The sequence below is a fragment of the Hyperoodon ampullatus genome, assembly GCF_949752795.1.
Source record: "Hyperoodon ampullatus genome assembly, chromosome: 16".
Classification (NCBI taxonomy): Eukaryota; Metazoa; Chordata; class Mammalia; order Artiodactyla; family Ziphiidae; genus Hyperoodon; species Hyperoodon ampullatus.
In genome coordinates this window covers 31,205,404-31,228,840 of record NC_136929.1, presented here as the reverse complement: position 1 = coordinate 31,228,840, position 23,437 = coordinate 31,205,404, and positions in this window count along the sequence as shown.

The following is a 23,437-nucleotide window of genomic DNA, read 5'->3' as shown; positions in this document are numbered from 1 at the left end:
GCATTTTATTTAATTTATTTTCTAAACATCTTTATTGGAGTATAATTGCTTTACATTGTTGTGTTCGCTGCTGCTGTATAACAAAGTGAATCAGCTATACGTATACATATATCCCCATATCCCCTCCCTCTTTCATCTCCCTCCCACCCTCCCTATCCCACTCCTCTAGGTGGAAACAAAGCACTGAACTGATCTCCCTGGGCTATGCGGCTGCTTCCCACTAGCTATCTATTTTATATTTGGTAGTGTATATATGTAAATGCCACTCTCTCATTTCATCCCAGATTACCCTTCCTCCTCCCTGGGTCCTCAAGTCCATTCTCTATGTCTGCGTCTTTATTCCTGTCCTGCCCCTAGATTCTTCAGAACCATTTTTTTTTTTTTTTAGATTCCATATATATGTGTTAGCATATGGTATTTGTTTTTCTCTTTCTGACTTACTTCACTCTGTATGACAGGCTCTATTTTCATCCGCCTCACTACAAATAACTCAATTTCATTTCTTTTATGGCTGAGTAATATTCCATTGTATAGATGTGCCACGTCTTCTTTATCTATTCGTCTGTCGATAGACACTTAGGTTGATTCCATGTCCTGGCTATTGTAAATAGAGCTGCAATGAACACTGTGGTACATGACTCTCTTTGAATTATAGTTTTTTCAGGGTATATGCCCAGTAGTGGGATTTCTAGGTCATATGGTAGTTTTATTTTTAGTTTTTTAAGGAACCTCCATACTGTTCTCCATAGTGGCTGTATTAATTTACATTCCCACCAACACTGAAAGAGGGTTCCCTTTTCTCTACAACCTCTCCAGCATTTATTGTTTGTAGATATTCTGATGATGGCCATTCTGACTGGTGTGAGATGATACCTCATTGTAGTTTTGATTTGCATTTGTCTAATGATTAGTGATGTTGAGCATCCTTTCAGCTGCTTGTTGGCAATCTGTATATCTTCTTTGGAGAAATGTCAATTTAGGTCCTTTTCTGCCCATTTTTGCATTGGGTTGTTTGTTTGTTTGATACTGAGCTGCATGAGCTGCTTGTATTTTTTGGAGATTAATCCTTTGTCAGTTGCTTCATTTGCAAATATTTTCTCCCATTCTGAGGGTTGATTTTTCATCTTGTTTATGGTTTCTTTTGCTGTGCAAAAGCTTTTAAGTTTCATTAGGTCCCGTTTGTTTAGTTTTGTTTTAATTTCCATTTCTCTAAAATGGGTGGGTCAAAAAAGGATCTTGCTGTGATTTATGTCATAGAGTGTTCTGCCTCTGTTTTCCTCTAAGAGTTTTATAGTGTCTGGCCTTACATTTAAGTCTTTAATCCATATTGAGTTTATTTTTGTGTGTGGTGTTAGGGAGTGTCCTAATTTCATTCTTTTACCTGTAGCTGTCCAGTTTTCCCAGCACCACTTATTAAAGAGGCTGTCTTTTCTCCATTGTATATTCTTGTCTCCTTTATCAAAGATAAGGTGACCATATGTGCATGGGTATATCTATGGGTTTTCTATCCTGTTCCATTGAACTAGATTTCTGTTTTTGTGCCAGTACCATACTCTCTTGATTACTATAGCTTTGTAGTATAGCCTGAAGTCCGGGAGTCTGATTCCTCCAGTTCTGTTTTTCTTTCTCAAGATTGCTTTGGCTATACGGGGTCTTTTGTGTTTCCATACAAATTGTGCTTTTTTTTTTTTTTTTTTTTTTCCGCAGGCTCAGCGGCCATGGCTCACGGGCCCAGCTGCTCCATGGCACGTGGGATCTTCCCGGACTGGGGCATGAACCCGTGTCCCCTGCATTGGCAGGCGGACTCTCAACCACTGCACCACCAGGGAAGCCCCAAATTGTGCATTTTTTTTGTTCTAGTTCTGTGAAAAATGCCATTGGTAGTTTGATAGGGATTGCATCGAATCTGTAGATTGCTTTGGGTAGAATAGTCATTTTCACAACGTTGATTCTTCTAATCCAAGAACATGGTATGTCTCTCCATGTGTTTGTATCATCTTTAATTTCTTTCATCAGTGTCTTATGGTTTTCTGCATACAGGTCTTTTACATCCTTAGGTAGGTTTATTCCTAGGTTTTATTCTTTTTGTTGCAATGGTAAATGGGAGTGTTTCCTTAATTTCTCTTTCAGATTTTTCATCATTAGTGTATAGGAATGCAGGAGATTTCTGTTCACTAATTTTGTATCCTGCTACTTTACCAAATTCATTGATTAGCTTTAGAAGTTTTCTGGTAGCATTTTTAGGATTCTCTATGTATAGTATCATGTCACTGCAAACAGTGACAGTTTTACTTCTTCTTTTCCGATTTGGATTCCTTTTATTTCTTTTTCTTCTCTGATTGCTCTGGCTAAAAATTCCAAAACTACATTGAATAATAGTGGTGAGAGTGGACAACTCTGTCTTATTCCTGATCTTAGTGGAAATGGTTTCAGTTTTTCACCATTGAGAATGATTTTGGCTGTGGGTTTGTCATATATGGCCTTTATTACATTGAGGTAGGTTTCCTCTATGCCTACTTTCTGGAGAGGTTTTTTTTTTTTTTTTTTTTTTGTGGTACAAAGGCCTCTCACTGTTGTGGCCTCTCCCGTTGTGGAGCACAGGCTCCGGACACAGAGTCTCAGCGGCCATGGCTCACAGGCCCAGCCGCTCTGCGGCATGTGGGATCCTCCCGGACCGGGGCACAAACCCACGGCCCATGCATCGGTAGGCGGACTCTCAACCACTGCGCCATGAGGGAAGCCCTCTGGAGAGTTTTTATCATAAATGGGTGTTGAATTTTGTCGAAAGTTTTTCTGCACCTATTGAGATTATCATATGGTTTTTATGCTTCATTTTGTTACTATGGTGTATCACATTGATTGATTTGCATATATTGAAGAATTCTTGCATTCCTGGGATAAACCCCACTTGATCATGGTGTATGATCCTTTTAATGTGCTGTTGGATTCTGTTTGCTAGTATTTTGTGGAGGATTTTTGCATCTATGTTCATTAGTGATATTGGCCTGTAGTTTTCATTTTTTTTTTTTTTTTTTTTGCGGTACGCTGGCCTCTCACTGTTGTGGCCTCTCCCGTTGTGGAGCACATGGTCCGGACGCACAGGCTCAGCGGCCATTGCTCATGGGCCCAGCCACTCCGTGGCATGTGGGATTTTCCTGGACCGGGGCACGAACCCATGTCCCCTGCATCGGCAGGCGGACTCTCAACCACTGCGCCACCAGGGAAGCCCTGTAATTGTCTTTTTTCATGACATCTCTGTCTGGTTTTGGTATCAGGGTGATGGTGACCTCGTAGAATGAGTTTGGGAGTGTTCCTCCCTCTGCTATATTTTGAAAGAGTTTGAGAAGTATAGGTGTTAGCTCTTCTCTAAATGTTTGATAGAATTCACCTGTGAAGCCATCTGGTCCTGGGCTTTTCTTTGTTGGAAGATTTTTAATCAGAGTTTCAATTTCAGTGCTTGTGATTGGTCTGTTTATATTTTCTATTTCTTCCTGGTTCAGTCTTGGAAGGTTGTGCTTTTCTAAGAAATTGTCCATTTCTTCCAGGTTGTCCATTTTATTGGTATATAGTTACTTGTAGTAATCTCTCATGATCCTTTGTATCTCTGCAGTGTCAGTTGTTACTTCTCCTTTTTCATTTCTAATTCTACTGATTTGAGTCTTCTCCCTCTTTTTCTTGATGAGTCTGGCTAACGGTTTATCAATTTTGTTTATCTTCTCAAAGAACCAGCTTTTAATTTTATTGAGCTTTGCTATCGTTTCCTTCCTTTCTTTTCCATTTATTTCTGATATGATCTTTATGATTTCTTTCCTTCTGCTAAATTTGAGGTTTCTTTGTTCTTCTTTCTCTAATTGATTTAGGTGTAAAGTTAGGTTGTTTATTTGAGATTTTTCTTGTTTCCTGAGGTAGGATTGTATTGCTATAACCTTCCCTCTTAGAACTGCTTTTGCTGCAGCCCATAGGTTTTGGGCCATTGTGTTTTCATTGTCATTTGTTTCTAGGTATTTTTTAATTTCCTGTTTGATTTCTTCAGTGATCTCTTGGTTATTTAGTAGAATATTGTTTAGCCTCCATGTGTTTGTATTTTTTACAGATTTTTTTCCTGTAATTGATATCTAGTCTCATCGCGTTGTGGTTGGAAAACATACTTGATATGATTTCAATTTTCTTAAATTTACCAAGGCTTGATTTTTGACCTGAGATATGACATATCCTGGAGAATGTTCCATGAGCACTTGAGAAGAAAGTGTTTTCTGTTGTTTTTGGACGGAATGTCATGTAAATATCAATTAAGTCCATCTTTTTTAATGTATCATTTAAAGCTTGTGTTTCCTTATTTATTTTCATTTTGGTTGATCTGTCCATTGGTGAAAGTGGGGTGACAAAGTCCTCTACTATTATTGTGTTACTGTCAATTTCCCCTTATATGGCTGTTAGCATTTTCCTTATGTATTGAGGTGTTCCTATATTGGGTGCATAAATAGATATGAGAATTGCCTGTCCAGCTTTCTTCTGATTTCCATTTGCATGGAATAAATTTTTCCATCCCCTCACTTTCAGTCCGTGTGTGTCCCTAGGTCTGAAGTGGGTCTCTTGTAGACAGCATATATATGGGTCTTGTTTTGGTATCCATTCAGCCAGTCTATGTCTTTTGGTTGGAGCATTTAATCTATTCACATTTAAGGTAATTATCAGTATGTATGTTCCTATTACCATTTTCTTAATTGTTTTGGGTTTGCTATTGTAGGTCTTTTCCTTCTCTTGTGTTTCCTTCCTAGAGAAGTTCCTTTAGCATTTGTTGTAAAGCTGGTTTGGTGGTGCTGAATTCTCTTAACTTTTGCTTGTCTGTAAAGGTTTTAAATTTCTCCATCATATCTGAATGAGATCCTTGCTGGGTAGAGTAATCTTGGTTGTAGGTTTTTCCCTTTCATCACTTTAAATATGTCGTGTCATTCCCTCTGGCTTGCAGAGTTTCTGCTGAAAGATCAGCTGTTAACCTTATGGGAATTCCCTTGTATGTTATTTGTTTTTTTTTCCCTTGCTGCTTTTAATATGTTTTCTTTGTATTTAATTTTTGATACTTAGTTAATATGTGTCTTGGCGTGTTTCTCCTTGGATTTATCTTGTATGGGACTCTCTCCGCTTCCTGGACTTGATTGACTATTTCCTTTCCCATATTAGGGACGTTTTCAACTATAATCTCTTCAAATACTTTCTCAGTCCCTTTCTTATTCTCTTCTTCTTCTGGGAGTCCTACAATTTGAATGTTGGTATGTTTAATGTTGTCTCAGAGGTCTCTGAGACTGTCCTCAATTCTTTTCATTCTTTTTTCTTTATTCTGCTGTGTGGTAGTTATTTCCACTATTTTATCTTCCAGGTCACTTATCCGTTCTGCCTCAGTTATTCTGCTATTGATTCCTTCTAGAGAATTTTTCATTTCATTTATTGTGTTGTTAATCATTGTTTGTTTGCTCTTTAGTTCTTCTAGGTCCTTGTTAAATGTTTCTTTTATTTTTTCCATCCTATTTCCAAGATTTTGGATCATCTTTACTATCATTACTCTGAATTCTTTTTCAGGTAGACTGCCTATTTCCTCTTCATTTGTTTGGTCTGATGGGTTTTATCCTTGCTCCTTCATCTGCTGTGTATTTTTCTGTCTTCTCATTTTGCTTAACTTACTGTGTTTGAGGTCTCCTTGTTGCAGGCTGAATGTTTGTAGTTCCTGTTGTTTTTAGTGTCTGCTCCCAGTGGGTAAGTGGGTTCAGTGGGTTGTGTAGGCTTCCTAGCGGAGTGGACTGGTGCCTGTGTTCTGGTGGATGAGGCTGGATATTGTCTTTCTGGTGGGCAGGACTGCCTCTGGTGATGTATTTTGCGGTGTCTGTGAACTTATTATGATTTTAGTCAGGCTCTCTGCTAAAGGGTGGGGTTGTGTTCCTGTCTTGCTAGTTGTTTGGCATGGGGTGTCCAGCACTGGAGCTTGCTGGTTGTTGAGTGGAGCTGGGTCTTAGCATTGAGACACAGATCTCTGGAGAGCTCTCACCAATTGATATTACTTGGGACCCGAAGGTCTCTGGTGGTCCAATGTCCTGAACTCAGCTCTCCCACCTCAGAGGCTCAGGCCTGACACCCAGCTGAAGCACCAAGACCCTGTCAGCCACACAGCCAGGTACGTGGAGAGTTTCTTGCCTTTTGGGAAGTCTGAGATCTTCTGACACCTACAGTAGGTGTACTGTAGGTGTTGCTCCACCTGGAGATGTATTTTTGATGTATTTGTGGTGAGGAAGGTGATCTCCACGTCTTACTCCTCCGCCATCTTGAATGTCCTCCTGGCTCATGTTTTGACATATATTTTTGACTTTGTAAAGAAGAAAAGACAAGTGTATAAATAACTGTCATGCAAGTTAGAATGTGAAAAATGTCAAACAAAAAGCCCTGGGACAGAAGTTTAGAAGGCATGGTTGGGGCAGGATTGAAGGCATCATGGAGGAGGTGAAGAGTACAGCATGAACAAAGGCAGAGTGGTAGGATGGTTTGTGGCCACTGGGAGAACACAGCGTTGTCTCATTTGATTAGAGTTGAAGACAGATACAAAGGAGTAGTTGGAAGATTGGGCAGCAGGATAGGTTGGAACCAGGTTGAGAAAGGCCTTGAATACTGTGCATAGCGAGTGACATCCTGTTAAGTATTGAAAAACCAGATATGGGATAGGGACAGGGGGTTACTGGATTTGTAGTGTTTGCTGATTTTCCGTCCCTACATGAGGCCAGTGCATGTGGAATTGGGAAGCTATGCTAACAATCAGGTCTGAGCTGGCACAAGTTGGCTCCAACACACCAGTGGCTAAGTGTTAGTTGAATCTATGAGAAGGGAGGAAATTGCAAAGGGTGAGCAAGAAAAAAGAAAACAGACAAAAAGGCCGAGACAGAGCCTGTGGATTGCCTGCATTTATGCAAAAGATTGAATATATGTTTTTAAACAAAAAGCACAAAATTGAACACAAATATTCTGTAACCAGAAGATGAATGGGCAATTTATCTACTAAATATGCTGGAAAATGGTGATTCCTGCATAAGAAACTTGTTTTGTCCTTCCAAAATTAAATAATGTGCTAAAAAGACTGATTACTTTCTAATCATGGAGGACAAAAATCTTCTGCTCAAGGCTATCTGTCAGTTATCTTTTTGAGCCTAGACAACTGTTTTTAGTTCTATAAATCTGAATTTTATGTAGACCATGGATAATTTTTTTAGTATAAGTATATTCTCTGCAATACTGGATGGATTCCATGAAATACTGGGGACTTACACTAAAACCGGGTGTCTCTATGTTTATTTGTTAACCCTGGCAACTCTACCCATGAACCCTTTACCCATGGAGCAACACACTATCTTTGCACAGAGCAGGAAAACTTTGCTCACCCCAAACTGGCTACCTAATTTGAAAGGCCTTGTGCAACATGAAAATGTGGGGTCTCCTTGCTCAAAAATTATTACACATTTTAAGATGGTGAGAGCAGAGCTTTTAAATCAATCACAGGGCCCTTCTAAGTGTGGATCCTGGGCACAGATCACACGTCCACAAAGCCAGCCCTGTTCTTACCACTTGGTGTGGTGTGTTTTGCTACATTGAAATCTGGAAGTATTTCCTCTTTAAAAAACTTTTTTTATTGAATGAAAGAGTCTTTAAATTCTATAGTACTTTACAGTTCTCAAAAGTTTCATGCACATGATTTCATATAATCCCATAATAACCCTTTTTATCCCCTTACTTCTCTATTGTCCCCTCCCCCCTTCCCTCTCCCCACTGATAACCACTAGTTTTTTCTCTATATCTGTGAGTCTGCTTCTTTTTTGTTTTATTTGCTTGTTGGTTGTATTTTTTTTTGATTACACATATAAGTGACATCATACAGTATTTGTCTCTTTTTGTCTGACTTATTTCACTTAGCACAATGCCCTCAAAGTCCATCCACATTGCTGCAAATGGCAGAATTTCATCATTCTCTTTTTTATGACTGAGTAGTATTCCATTGTGTGTGTGTGTATACTACATCTTCTTTATCCATTCATCTGTTGATGGACACTAAGGTTGAAGAAGTATTTCCTCTTACTTGTAAGAAATAAACAGGCAGAAATGAACATGCTTAAAACTTGGGATTTTAATGAAACATTCTGAGTGATAATTGCATTTGGAGTGGCTCTTGATTATAGGGTGCATGAGAGTAAAGATCACATCTGACTTGCTCACCCAGTGCTTTGTATAGTGCCTGACATGTGGCAATCACTTATTAATATGTCGATGAATGTCTTATGGGCACATGTATTATGCATCTACCTTCAAGTGGCATTAAAATTAAATAAAAGACACATTTCAAGAGAAATTATAATTTCCATTTGAATAATGAGGTCAAATGCCAAAGATGCACCATAATAGTATGTATATTATGTAATATGCCTGTATGTATATTGTGTAATAGATATATTGCCTATTATGTAGTGTTGTGTGTGTTCCCGGCTTCTCCAGTTGGTGCATATATGATCCTATTTACAGTAAATGCCCACATCTTGATGCTCTGTGCTCACCTACTGATACTAGACAGAGTCTGACTTTTCCACAGGTTCCCTTCTCTAAATATCTCTCAGAAGTTTTAGGAGTGCCGTATGTAAGTCAAGTGTCCCCTGCACCACCTTGTTGGTGTTAAACAAGTCTTTTGCCCTCGAAGTCCCATGAGAGAGACAAACGTGGGACCCTCCAATGCTGGAAGCTATGGCTGTTACTCCACATCCTTCTCACGGTCACTTTGCTGATTTTGGACATTGTGCCATTGCTGCCTCTCTCCTCTGGACTAATGACTCTTACACTGTGTATGACCAGGTCTTTCATAGCAGGCTCCCACAGCAGAGTGGCTTGGGTCCCAGTGACACAATCCTTTCATCTACATCACTCAGGAGCTCCAGGGATGAGGGGCGCTGGGTTAGTGGTGACTACACACCATCCTAGACTCTCTGGCATCAGGTATGGGAGTCAATAATGTTCTGTTTCCATCCAAGGTCCGATTTTTTCCTCTCTGAAGGGGAAGGGGCAGTTTCACATACATCAGTCTAACCCTGAACCCAAGTATGGTCAGAGTTTCAAGATCTTTCCCAGGGGATCTTGGTTCCCAGGCAAGTCCAAGATACATTGGGTTTCTGCTTCTGTGGTCCTAAATAATCTGTGACAGTTATGAGGCTTGTCTGCCCAGTGCACACAGGGATATCTAGGATAGATGATGTCTATTTTTCTAATTCTGCAGAGGCAGTGAAAGGAGTGAACTGGAGGAGGATGAGTGAATATCTGCATTAAATATTTAACTTCTGGAAACTTCTTTTTTTGTATCAGCTAATTCACCCGTAATTTGTATTACATAATTTTCCTTAATTTTTTATTAAGTAGCTTTTTCCATTTTCAGACTTTTTCAAAAAAGAATCATCCCAGGAGCAACCTAGTAGATAGGGGTCTCATTCTCTAATCCAGCCAAATCAAGGATTTACTTAGGAATCAACTTGAGTCTAGGCACTTTGTTTTCTGAAATATGATCTATAAACTCTTAAAAAACTATAAACCTATTTTTAGTGGATTGTTTCTTATTTATACAATGAATTTAAAAATTTGTCATTAACATTTCTGACTCGAGATGGCACCAAAATAACCCTTTTCTGGTATTAATACTAAGTTTTATGTTGTATATTTTTAGGTTTTCTTGGGTCTTTGTATTAATGCCATATATATGTATGTAATATATATAGTGTAGGTAATATAGGCATATATAATATATATGTTTTTCTTTTTTCTAAATATGTACTAAGCTGAATGATTGTAATAATAAGTTATCAAATGCTAATCCGTAATGTCAATGTTAAACAGTGATTTTCATGATACACTAATGTGTATGATTTTTGGTGAGAGAATTGTATCTAAGAATTGACAGAGCATGGTTGCTTATTTCTAAACTGGATATACCTTAGTAGACGATGCCTACAGACAACACAACAGATTACTTTCCAAGACTGCATCATGAATTTCAAATGTACTATGGGTTAAAGACCATACATTTGTCTCAGTGGGATGTTTCTTTTCATTTTATAAAAGAAAAAGATGTTGGCATTCTCCAGTTTTGAAGCAGCAGAATATGGTGGAGATGACGCTGGTTTGGAAGTTGGGAGTCCTGAGTAATAATCTCCAGCAATTACAAACTGTGTGAACTTGGGCACACGACTGATCGCTCAGCATCTCAATTCACTCATTTGTAAACTCAAAGGTTAAAAAGATTAAAGGAGCTCAGGCAGAACCCATGGCCTAGGAATGAGAACATCTGTTGTTGACTGAATAACCAACTTTTCCTCAAACTTGTTTAAAAATGTTTATTTCCAATAAGGGTTAATCCACCCTTCCTCACTGGCTGTCAATTGTCCTGTCCTCTTGTTATTCCTTCCCAGACCAGCCCATAAACTGTGTGAAGCCAGTTCAAGAATACAAATAGAGGCCCATATGCCATATGTCTAAATATTTGCAAGCTGTAAATCAAGCTAACACATTGCTAAATTAAACATATGCCGTCTTCCAACTTGATAAATCTACATTCACAATGGTCTGGAAGGCTAGTTTGACTTTGGAATTCTCAGACCCTTTGGGTGATGAGGTGGGGTGAGGAAAGCCGGTCCCAGCCTTTGGCCCTTGGCCCTTTGGCCCCTCAGCTTTCTCCTCCGAATCCCAGCTCCACCCACACCATGAGGATTCTCATTCATGTTTGTGCGGCTACATCAGCTCACCCCTCCAAGCTTTTCCACACTCCCCAGTCACTTCTTGACCACAAGTTGGGCCCACTGAAATGTACACCAGAGGGTGGATACACTGTCCTCAGGAGGCAAGACCAGGTAAAGGGCAACACAGACCTGGTTGCAGATTTAGGACCATGAGGGCAGCAAATTCTGGGATTCAGATACCTAGAGCATGGTCTAGATGTAGGGGTAGGGGTGGGACAGCCTCCTGGTGGAAATATACTCCTAGTTCCATGGACTTTTCATTCTATGGGAAAGGAAACTGTTAGGCAAGAGCCAAGGCAGGGTCCGCAAAAGCACAGAGCCCAGGGCTGAGGTCATCTTCTCTAGTGCTAAAGGCAGAATTTTCCAGTTCTTATCTAAATACTTGGATACTGTATTTTCCAAAACTGAGCTCTAAGGATGTTACGAGCCTTTAACATGGTAATGCATACTATGAATCTCCAAGATTTCTGACCATGGCACACTGTGTGTGTGTGTGTGTGTGTGTGTGTGTGTGTGTGTGTGTGTGGACCACCTCCACAGGACAGGGTTTGGCAAAAGCTATTCTAATCTCTAATGTCAGGCAGTAGTTATTTCTCTTCCTCCAATGACCTCTTAAATGTAGGGGATTCTATCTTCACCTGCTTTTATTTTCTTGTTCCATATTCTTGCTAGATGATTTTATCCATATCCAGTGTTTTAATTATTTACTATATTCCAGTGATTCCAAACTCTCCATCTCTCACCTCTCTCCTGAGCTCCATACTTACTACCTAATATCTCCAAGGGGATACATGAATTCTACATGTCGAAAACTCAACTCATCCTCTCTGCAGTCCTGCCTACCCCAACCTGCTCCTTTAGTGACTTCCTTCTCTCTGTAAGTGTTTCATGGCTTCACCATTTGGTCAGAATCCTAGAGTATCTCTGATTCTTATCTTGATCTTACCTCCTCCCCAACTTATCTTCCTAATTTGTTAATTCTGTCCTCTTGGTATTTCTTCAGTTTCTAGATATATCAGTTTTCAAGGATCTTATCATTTCTTGCTTAGATTCCTGCAGTTTTCCATTTCCTTCTATTTTCTTTTACATTGCAATGAGAGTATTCCTTTTTAACTGCTAGGCAGTTAGAAAAGACCGAGGAAGCTTTTTATGTATTGATATGGAAAAAATCTCCACGATATATTATTAAGTTAAAAAGAAGTTAGGTGCAGATCTGAGCATAGATGTTAAGTTTAATGTAAGAAAGGAGGAAAATAAGAATATATATTTATATTTATTTGTGTTTGCAAGCAACTAATAAAAGTGGCTATCTGTTTGATAAAGGCATTTGGGATGAATGTTTCCAAATGGGATGGGTATGAGATAATGCATTGTATACCTTGTTGATTGTTTTGATTTTTAAAAATGTGAATGTACTAAATTTAAAAATTCAAATTCAAAAATTAATCAAAAATTTAAAATATATTTAAAACTATATTATGCATTATTATGTAATTGTTACATGTTAAAATACATAATAAATAAAAGTGAAAAAATTAAAGAATGAAAAGCTAAAAAAATTATGTTTGATCATGCCATTTCTTTGTTTCATATTGTTCTTGGGCCCACTATTACCTTCAGTAACAAGTGAAAACCATTTAGAATGATATAGAAATCCCTTTAGAATATGGACTTTGTCCACTTCCACAGCTGCATCTCTTCCACACCCTAATAAAAGCCCATTCTCTGTCCATATTGAATGCTACGATCATTCACGTCACATATCACAGTTTCATGCCCATGTGTTTCCACTATTTGGAAGCTCATTCCACCCAACTCAGTCTGCCCGTTCACCCCAATTCAATCTTCAGGACTTGGTTCAAATGCCTCCTTTTTTCCCCTATGAATCCAGCGACCCTCTTTTCACCTGTTTTATAACTCTGTGCCTTTCTGATTGTACTCACCTTTTCGTACTGTGATGACTTTATGCCTCCTAATCTAGGTTGTGCATGCATTAAAGATGAAGACTATCTTTTTGTACTCATCTCTGTATCTGACACACAATGAAGGGCCTGGTGTAGCCCTTGTTAAATTAATCTCTATGTGGAAACAAATAAAAAATAAATGAGTGAGTGAATGAATAGGGAAGGATATTTACAATGCATTCCTCTCTCCTGTAGGATGGTGTTGTGGACCAGATAAAACACTGGAGAGAAGGCTATTGTTCTGCCCCTGACTATTCAGTACACCTGACTGAGGGAGTCTTGATTTTGGTGCCACTTCTACACTTGATCCATGTTGGTGCCAATTCCTCATACCCAAATCAGAATTATCCTTTGAAAAGTAGTCCCAAGTGTTTCCTGCCCTGACCTGAATAGTTTTGCTTTCTATTTTCAATTTATTTCAGTTTTCTGAGAAAGGGTCAATTTTTGTAATGATCTTTCCAAATTTTCCCTGAAGTAATTTTTGTTGAGGGAGATTGAAAACTCCCATCTCAGTGTTAGGGTTCAACCCTGGAATAAAAAGACAGAATAAAGGAAAAAAATAATGTGAGGTTTTTTCCTTCATGAATAATGCTCATGTGTAATGATCAAACACAGTATTTCATTCTCTACATAAAACTGCCAAAAAGAAGAAGAAGGCGGTTCATCCTCTGGGAATTGAGATTTAAGTATTTCCATAGGTCATAGAACAAGTATCCTTCTAAAATTAGGAATTTCTTTTTTAAGTCTTAAGAATGTGTTTTAATCACTTTTGGAATGAACTTCCTTGGAAAGACACGATTTCTCTAAATAATGCCAAAAAACTAAGTTTGATTAGCAAAATCTAAAGTAAAAGAGATTAATAGCTAATCTTTCACACTGGGTTCTAAGAAACCTGAATTCACAGGAGTGGCAGATTATCCTGGAACTCTTAGCAGAGTTGAGCCTACTCATCTGCTTCCCAAGCACCAAATCATTGATGTGGAGCTGCCCCAAGGGCTCTGTAAAGATGGTTGCTGCTTGGGTCTTGTGGTGGAAAAAGCCCAAGGGACTAAGCCCCAGGACACTGGCCTCCTTTTATAAGGATCTGGTTTCACTGGCTACAATTTTCCACTTTGATGTATTCCATTTATTTGGGCTCTGGGCCCATAAATACCACAAGTTCATAAAGATTTTAATATTGAAAGGGATTCTGTTCATGGACTACACTGACAAAATTATTCTCTTGGACCCAACTGTTTGATCCTACTGCTGGCTTTTTGCTTTTTCTCTCATGCTTTGCCTACCATTGTTCTGTTGAGATGTGAAGAAATTTGTTGGAATCATATCTTCAGAAATGTTTAAAACTAAATTAGAGAACATGCGCTCGGAAAGATATTAGTTAGTATTAGGGTTTCCAACTTGTGACAGAGCAACAAAAAATTAAATGACTTGTCAAAGCCACGAAATGAATCTTTGTTAGTGGTATACCTGAGAATGTTGGACTTTTCTGTGCCCATTAATGTTGTGTATAAGCTCAGACACATTTCTCTCTCTCCACCCACATATGCACACACACTTCTACGTTATATTATATACAATAAGAACATATTTTGTTACTTATCATGAGCTGAACTAAAAATGCTAACTTTTTAAATGTTAGAGCCTTCAGGAACATGAAACTCATAGTTTTAGCATTTAAACCTCTATTTTTCTAAAGACTAAAGGGTTATTTTAATATAGATGTTAATGCTCATGCAAGGCATCAGAAACATAGGTACCATGTCTTATTTCTTCCATTTATGTACAGAATATGCATCTACTGCCACATATCTTTCTGGTAAAATCAAGAGCACTTGAGGCATTTTGGTACCCTCTGTTTGGGTTTTTTGTGTGTGTGTGTTTCAATAAAGGTGTATGTTTGGGGGACAGGATCTGGACTAAGAAATGAATGCATTTTCAGTAGGATTTTGAACTACATCCTCACTGGGCACAGAAGCTGTGATGACTGCTACAACAGTATCTTCACGTATGGCAAGCCTATTTTTTGCATAACTTTTACCCTTTGCCAAGGAGCAATACAGCCTCATGCCTCTCATCGCAAATCCCTGGGCTGGCACTGGGGGATACCTGTCTGTGTGACTTGGCTGTATGTACCTTCTCTGTATTTCAGTGAAGTTGGATTTCGATCAGTGATTTATTCAGAATTCTTCCAGTAGCTCGTTATAAACCACTTCTGAAGTACTACTGTGGGCAGTTGCTTGAGTGGATCGATCTTGTACGAAAACATTTGCTAGGTACTCTCTGGCAACATCGGTCAAGCTCGGGCTCCCTGTCCTTGGGTGTGATATTGCTGCTCCAGGCCAAGATAACATGGATTGGAAGAGGTGTAAATCTGACAGCCAGAAGTCAAGGAAAGAAGGGAAATGAACATGCATAAGAGGTTTGTTTTGAGGGAAGACAGGAATAGCCATAATGAGCCCCCAAAAGGACATTTACTAAGAAGCATGTTTGAAACCTGGCATGTGAGAATTCTAGAGTTAAACATAACTTCATTGCATTATCCAAGTGTCGATTTATGAGGCAGTTCTGAGAGCTAAATGAAAAGCTTTTCATAGAACAGTTATTAGAATATGGAATTGTTAGTTTTCTCTGTGCATTCCATTGAATTATTTAGTTCACCTGCGTGGTTCAGCTGCATTCGTACATAAATACAGAATATACATCTGTTTAAGCACATTAAAAAGTCATTATTGATGCTTTAGCCTGGAAATTTGCTGGTTTTGTTAATACCCAAAACCTTTCTTTTCAAACTTGTAATATGGGATGAGATTGCACTCAAGTGAAAATTGTGTCTATGAGGTTCAAGATATTTAAAAAGACATGATCTTGGGCTTCCCTGGTGGCGCAGTGGGAGAGTCCACCTGCCGATGCAGGGGACACGGGTTCGTGCCCCGGTCCGGGAAGATCCCACATGCCGTGGAGCGGCTAGGCCCGTGAGCCATGGCCACTGAGTCTGCGCGTCCGGAGCCTATGCTCCGCAACAGGAGAGGCCACAACAGTGAGAGGCCCGCGTACCACAAAAAAAAAAAAAAAAAAGACATGATCTTCACATGATGTGAAAAGCTTTGATTTACAACTGAGAACAAGAAACAATGGGGGGGGATTTTTTTTTTTTTTTTTTTTTTTTTTTTGTAGCAAAACATCAAGCAATGAAGAAACCTAAGGTAACCTTCTCTTGGTGGTTGCCATCATGAGCATCGGTTAACCCAAGTCCCAAGTGTTCCGCTAGAATGAAGAGCAGGGTTGACAGTGCTCTATATAAATGGAAGCTTTGCAGAGAAGAGAGTTGACTTGGACTTATGAGCACCAACCAGCTTTTTGGTGGGCAGCCAAAAACTTTCTTGTTGGAAATGCCTACATCTTTCCCAAATCATTTGGCTCAACTCCTGATGGAACTCTGTCTGAAAGAGAAATATTTAAATGGGCTGGAGTGAGGGTAAGGGAAGGATTTCAATTGCCAAGGTGCATACTGGATTAAGTGGCAGAGATGGGCTTTAAGGCAAACTCACGGGATCAGACCCAGTATAGTTTTCCAATGAAATATGCATCTACCCTCTCTGAAGGTAACACCGTGTGCTCTTAGGTAATGTAAAACAAAAGTTAGGAGTCAAAATGCAATTGGAGAGAAATCTATCAGGAAACACAAACCATAATTTCAAATGTGGAATACGGCCAAAATGATTGAGCCTGCTGAAATAATGGTCAAGAGGATTTAGAGAAGTTGGAAAGGATATAAATGATTTTAAAAATTCATGTAAATATACACTGAGAAATATTTGGAGGCATCAATAAATAGTGGTTCTAAAGTTTTAGAGCAGAAAGTAATATCTAGAATATCCAGCCAATAAAAAAAAATCAGTAACTCTGCATTTAAACACTTAAGTAAAATAGATGATAGCTTAGCACTAAATGTGGAGATTCACATTTCGCTGTCTTGCTCTCATGTCTTTGGCTGTGTGTGAGCAAAGCCTACTTACTGAGTGCTGAGGGATGTAGTTGGCTCTATTTCCAGGCACAGAGATAACTGGAGCAGTTTGGGCAGTGCGGATTGGGCAGTGCATTTCCCTCTCACATGACTTACTGTTCTCCTCTTCTTTGCTTTTCTTGCCTCTTTGTTTTCTTCTCACACAGATTCTCTCCTATAACACCTCCTACACTAACCTGTCTTCCTCCTCTTCTCCCGTCTAAAACCCTACTCTGTCCCAAGGCTGTTTCCTCTATCAAAGCATCACATTCATTTTGCCCACCTGCCCAGGTCCACGTGACTGGACGGGCATCTTTCAAACTCTTCTTTATTTCCTCTTTTAAGTCACCTTGTGTTCTACCTACAAAGCTCCTTTGCCTCTTGGTCAAGCCAGTCAGGTACAACATGTATATTTTATATATGATTTTCTGAAAAAAGGAGTTAATAAGCAAGACCACTCTAAAACAGCCTATATCTGGAAATCACAATAATTAAAATAATATAATGGTACAAAAATAGGCATATATGTTAATGGCACAGTAAAAGAGGCCAAAAGGGAATCTAATGAATTTTGAAATGTCACATAGCTAACATTTACTGATCACTTACTATGTGCTGGATGCTGAACTTACTGATTTCATTGTCTCAGTGAACTGATGAGGACCTCATTAGAGATGAAGGAACTTAAAGTAAGTTTCTCAAGATCAGCTAGAGCTGCAGCTAATATTAAATACAGGCCACTGGGCTCCAGAGCCATATCTTAACCTTTACACTCTACTGCCTCTGAAAAATGAAGTTTAATAAAGCAGTTGGGAAAGTAATCATTAACTTATAAGTATTTGGGGTATAATTAGCTTTATGGTATTTTATACCGTAAGTCAAAATGAACCAAGGAAAGTGCTACATGTTTTTTTAAGCCATGGAAAAACACTAGAATCCACAGGATAAAATTTATTTCAACTCTGTAGCAATGACAATTTTCTAATTATTGAACAATGTAAAATATTACAGAGGCAAAGTCACACATTTGTCTATAATTTATTACATATTATAGTATTGACTTTTAAGCTTCATTATAATTAAAAACATAAAACTTTAGAAACCAGTGGAACAAGAAAATATTTGTGATAAAATATTAACATATTAATAGAATTCATACCTCCAATGTATAAAGAGCTTTAATATTTATAAAAACACAAGATCTAAATAGCTTAATTTGCAAAGTTGATTTGCACAAGAGAAGATGCAAATAATAGTGAATAAATTTTTACTGGCCAGGCCAAATACACAGTGTTAAAATTATTTATTTAAACTAATTTTATTATAAAAAGGATTTAGAAAAACTCAATATGCTAAAAAGTCCAATTAGAATGGTGAAGATATTTGAAACAATGTCAAATGAGGAATGACAAGCAGTGAATCTACTGAGAAAAGAAGAGTTGGGAGTCTGGGAGAGTAGCAGGAACTGATGCCCAGGGAGCCATGTTTGGCTCACAGACACTGCCAGACCTTGAACTTCGAGGAAGGCTCAAAAATTAAGATGTAGCTTATGGCAGTGGTTATCAAATTTTAACATGCATCAAAATCAGCTTAGGGCTTGTTAACACATAGCTGGGTTCCACTCTCAGAGTTTCTTATGCAGTAGGTTTGGGGTGAGACCCACTGCCTGCCTTTCGAAGAGGTTCTCAGGTGATGCTGATGCTGTTTGTCTGGGGCCCACCCTTTGAGCACCACTGACTTATAGAAGCATCTGCAGATATATAACTGAAGACAGGAAGCACAAAGAAACAAATAATGGGGAAAAGGAGGGGTGGAGAGAGAGGAGACAGGGAGAAGGAGACAGGAAACGATGGATAAAGATACACAGAGAGAAGCAATAAGCATTAAAGGAGGCTGCAATAAAAAAGGAAGATTTTCTTCCCACCAGAAAATATCTAGCCAGGACAGGTGAGTGGGGCTAGAGAGAATAAGGGAACAGAGCAGACCGACATCACTCTAAATTTATGATCACAATTCTCTCATCCTGCCTTACCCTCTTTCCTTCCTATCCCTGCTAATGATTTTGAATGACTAATAACGTACTATATTTGAGTGACCTGTACCCCCAGCCTGCACCCCAACCTTCACCTTAAGTCTCCAAATTATGTCTCCTACCTTCACCTCATCATTGAAATTATTTTCTTAAAATCACTGAATCTGTAGATCTGTTCTCAGTCTTTTTTTTTTTTTTTTTTTTGCGGTACGCGGGCCTCTCACTGTTGCGGCCTCTCCCGTTGCGGAGCACAGGCTCCGGACATGCAGGCTCCGGACGCACAGGTTCAGCCTGAACGGATGCGCAGGCTCACGAGCCCAGCCGCTCCGCGGCAAGCAGGATCCTCCCAGAGCGGGGCACGAACCCGTGTCTCTGCATCGGCAGGCGGACTCTCAACCACTGTGCCACCAGGGAAGCCCTGTTGTCAGTCTTATATCCTTGACACATTAGCAGTGTTTCATAGTTCTGTCCACTCACTTCTCCCTTGGTTTACATGACACACACTAACCTGGTTCTTTTTCCAAATACTGGACCCCTGACCTTCATCTCTGGTTTTCTCCTTGTATTTTAGAGTAATTTTCTAGAATAAATTCTTCTAAGGTTCACCAAAATTCCTTTCTTGTACTAGAAGAGATAAGTATATTTTGCCCAGCTTGGTATATGAAGACAGAAACATTCTAGTATTTATAATTCAGTATTTAGTATTTATTATCTATGGGGTGTCATGCACTAGAGACACTGCAGTGAACAAGCTTGATAAAGCCTTTGCACTTATGAAGCTGACATTCTGGTGAGGAGGATACATGCAATAAACTGGTTAACACATAAACGTATGAGATAATTACAGCCAGTGAAAAATACTCTAAAACAAATAAAGAAATTTATATAGTAAAGTATCCTGAGGGGGCAGTACTTTGGAAAGTCAGGAAGGTTTCTCAGAAGAGGTGATATGGAGATGAGATCTGAATAAGAAAGAAACAAGCCCTGTGAGGATTTGAGGACAAAGCCTGTAAACAACTGGAAGGAGGTCAAAGTGGCTGGAGTGTAGCAAGTGAAGGGGGAAAGGTAGTGATGGGGTAGAAAGATATACAGGACCAGATCACATGGGGCTTTGAAGGTCATGATGATACATTTGAATTTTATTCTTAATGTCATAAAAATCCATTGGGGAATTTTAAACAGCAAATCATTATTTTGGTAATGATGTTAAGGACTAATGGCTGGCCACATGCAGTTTTCTCTTTTTATTCCAAAGACTTTGCTGAAATAATAGTAAAGGAAGAAAAAAGGCATAAAACTTTAAGAACAATGATAAAAGGAGAAGAGACAGCAGGAGCTAAAGTATTACCACATATTTTGGAAAATGGAAGCAGATGGACAGAAGAATGGTAGCTGACTCAGATAGAGGTAGGTAATTATAACCTAAAGTACGTGCAGAGAATACCAAAGAGGGGTGAGTCAATTCTTACTCCCCAGGACTTGAAGTCATGCGGTCCCATGGAGAGCAGTCTGAAGCAAAGGTCTGGAAATAGATGGATTGGATGAAAGTTTGTACATGAAGCTGTTAGTCTCCAGATGCCCATGCTGAGCCCTGCATCAGGGTGATTTCTTATATGGCAAGAAAAGAAGCATATATTCTATGGAGAATTTGAACTTGAGTGGAACATGGCAGAGTGAAGGACACATATGTGCAGCTTGGGGATAAAAACAGAAGATTAATCTAAAGTCTGAAAACTGAGCAGGGTAGTTCTCATCCCCTTTTATTTGCCTGTTGCATGAATGTTCTTCTATACTCCGCAGGCAAGAAACTCATGGAAATTTTTCTAAGAAGAAACTGAAAAGTCCTAGAGAACACATTTTCACACAACTCCCTGACTATTAAACTTAGAGTGAAGTCCACCACTTGATCAGTCCTGATCATGGGCTAGATCTGTTTACCAAGCACTATTAAATATTAACTAGGAGATAATAAAATAAGACATTTGAGAAAACTCCCCAATTTATTTCTCCAATAAAAAGAGATAAAAACAAATAAAAAAAGAAAATCCTGGAGGAAACAGAGGTAAATCAAAGAGTAGCATAATTATTTTCTGTCCTTAATATCATTAGGAAGATAAGATATTGCATATCTAACATGGGATTAGGAAACTAAAAAAAGGAACCAATAAAGAAAAAAAGTTTAGATGAAATGAAAAATACAAGAAAATAGTTGGAAAATAAAGTTGAAGAAAATCTTCAAAAAAGTGGAACTAGAAACAAAATGATGGAAAAAAAAGAAAGACAAGACTTGGGGGATCAGGGTGTCTAACATTTAACTCAGGGCGTTTCAGAGACTAAGAAAAGACAGAAGAAGATATAATGAAAGAAATAACACAAGATCATTTCCTCCAATTTGAGGACATGAATCTTTAGATTGGAAGGTTTACAAAACTGATAAGAATAAATAAAAAAGACCTATTTCAAGGCAGACCATCATGACATATAAGAGCATCATGGTAGAGAGGCTTCTAGAAGCTTCTAGAGAGAAAATAAGCAGGTTACAAAGGAACAACATTAAACATACCATTCACCTTTTCAGTAGTAACAATACTACTGACAAAAGGCAATGGAGTAATGCTTACAAAGTACCAAAGAAAGTTATTTTCAACCTAAAATTTTATACCAAGCCAAATTATCATCAAGTTTGAGAATAAAATAATTTTCAGATATGTAAGTCATGCAAAGTCTCAACAAAATTACCTCTACAAGCAAAACACAAAATGTGACTAAAAAGGAAACTACCTAGCTTTAGAATTTATATATATATATATATATATATATATATATATATATATATATATATATTTTTTTTTTTTTTTTTTCTGTACGTGGGCCTCTCACTGTTGTGGCCTTTCCTGCTGCAGAGCACAGGCTCTGGACGTGCAGGCTCAGCGGCCATGGCTCACGGGCCCAGCCACTCCGCGGCATGTGGGATCCTCCCGGACCGGGGCACAAACCCGTGTCCCCTGCATTGGCAGGTGGACTCTCAACCACTGCGCCACCAGGGAAGCCCTAGAATTAATATATATTTAAACAAACAAAATAATGAAAACTGATAAGTTGTCTAATAAGAAAATTGTAAATAAAAATACTAATAATAGTATTACTATGGGAAATGGAGAATGAGAAGTGAGGAATGGTGGTATAGGAGAGCTAAGTGTTCAGCAACCATAAAAGGAAGCTGATAGATAATATCTAAATTCACAAGTCACGAAATAGCAATCATATTACTTAGAAATATGGAAGCAAACACCAGAAGAAACAAGGAAATATAAGGTAAGAAGGGATGAGCTAAGGAACTGCTGATTTTCACTGAAGTTTTAAAATATTATCCTATGTTTTTCAACTATGTGTATATATTACTTTGACCAAAAATAAACAAAACTTGAGGCAAAAGTTTCTTGTGGCAGTGTGGAGACTACATTGTAGTGAGGCAAGAATGGAAAGAGATGGCTATTCCCATGGTCCAGGTGAGAAATTATAGTGGCTTGGATCACAGTGGTAGTGGTAGAGAAAGAAGTGAAGAGATTCAGTATGTAATACAATGAAACTGACTTAATTTGCTGAGGTATTGACTGTGGGGCATGAGGAAAAGAGAATCATCAGGGATGACACCTTAGATGGTACATGGTGGTACCACTTGTTAAAGTAAATAAACCTAAAGAAAAACTCAGTTGGTGAAAGCATCAGTCAAGATTTCTGTTTTGTGCATGTTAGGTTTGACACTCCCATCCAAGAGGAGTGTCAGGGAAGAAGTTAGATGGTGTTCTGGGTTGAATTGGGTCCCCCTAAAATACACTGAAGTCCTAACCCCCAGTACTTACAAATGTGACCTTATTTGGAAATAGGGTCTTTGTAGATGATCAAGGTAAGATGAGGTTATTAGTGTGGGTCTTAATTCAATATGAATGAGTCCTTATGAAAAGGGGGAATTTGGACACAGAGAGAGACACACATAGAGGGAAGACAATGTGAAGACACAGGAAGAATACTATATACAAGCCAAAGAATGTCTGAAGTTACCAGAAGATACACGAGAGAAATGGAACAGATTATTCCTCACAGCCCTCAGAAGGAACCAACGCTGCTGGCACCTTTTTTTTTTTTTAATGTTGAGCCTTCTTTTAATTTATTTATTTTTATTTTTGGCTGTGTTGGGTCTTCGTTTCTGTGCAAGGGCTTTCTCTAGTTGTGGCAAGCGGGGGCCACTCTTCATCGCGGTGCGTGGGCCTCTCACTGTCACGGCCTCTCTTATTGTGGAGCACAGGCTCCAGACACACAGGCTCAGTAGTTGTGGCTCACAGGCCTAGTTGCTCCACGGCATGTGGGATCTTCCCAGACCAGGGCTCGAACCCGTGTCCCCTGCATTAGCAGGCAGACTCCCAACCACTGTGCCACCAAGGAAGCCCCCTGCTGGCATCTTGATTTTGGATTTCTAGCCTCCAGAACCATGAGATAAATTTCTGTTGTTTAAGCTACCCAGTTTGTAGTACTTTGTTACAGTAGTCCTAAGAAACTAATACAGATAGATACACTTCTGGAGATTTAGGAAGAGGACATGGTGGAGATACACACTGTGGAATCACATGCTTGTAAG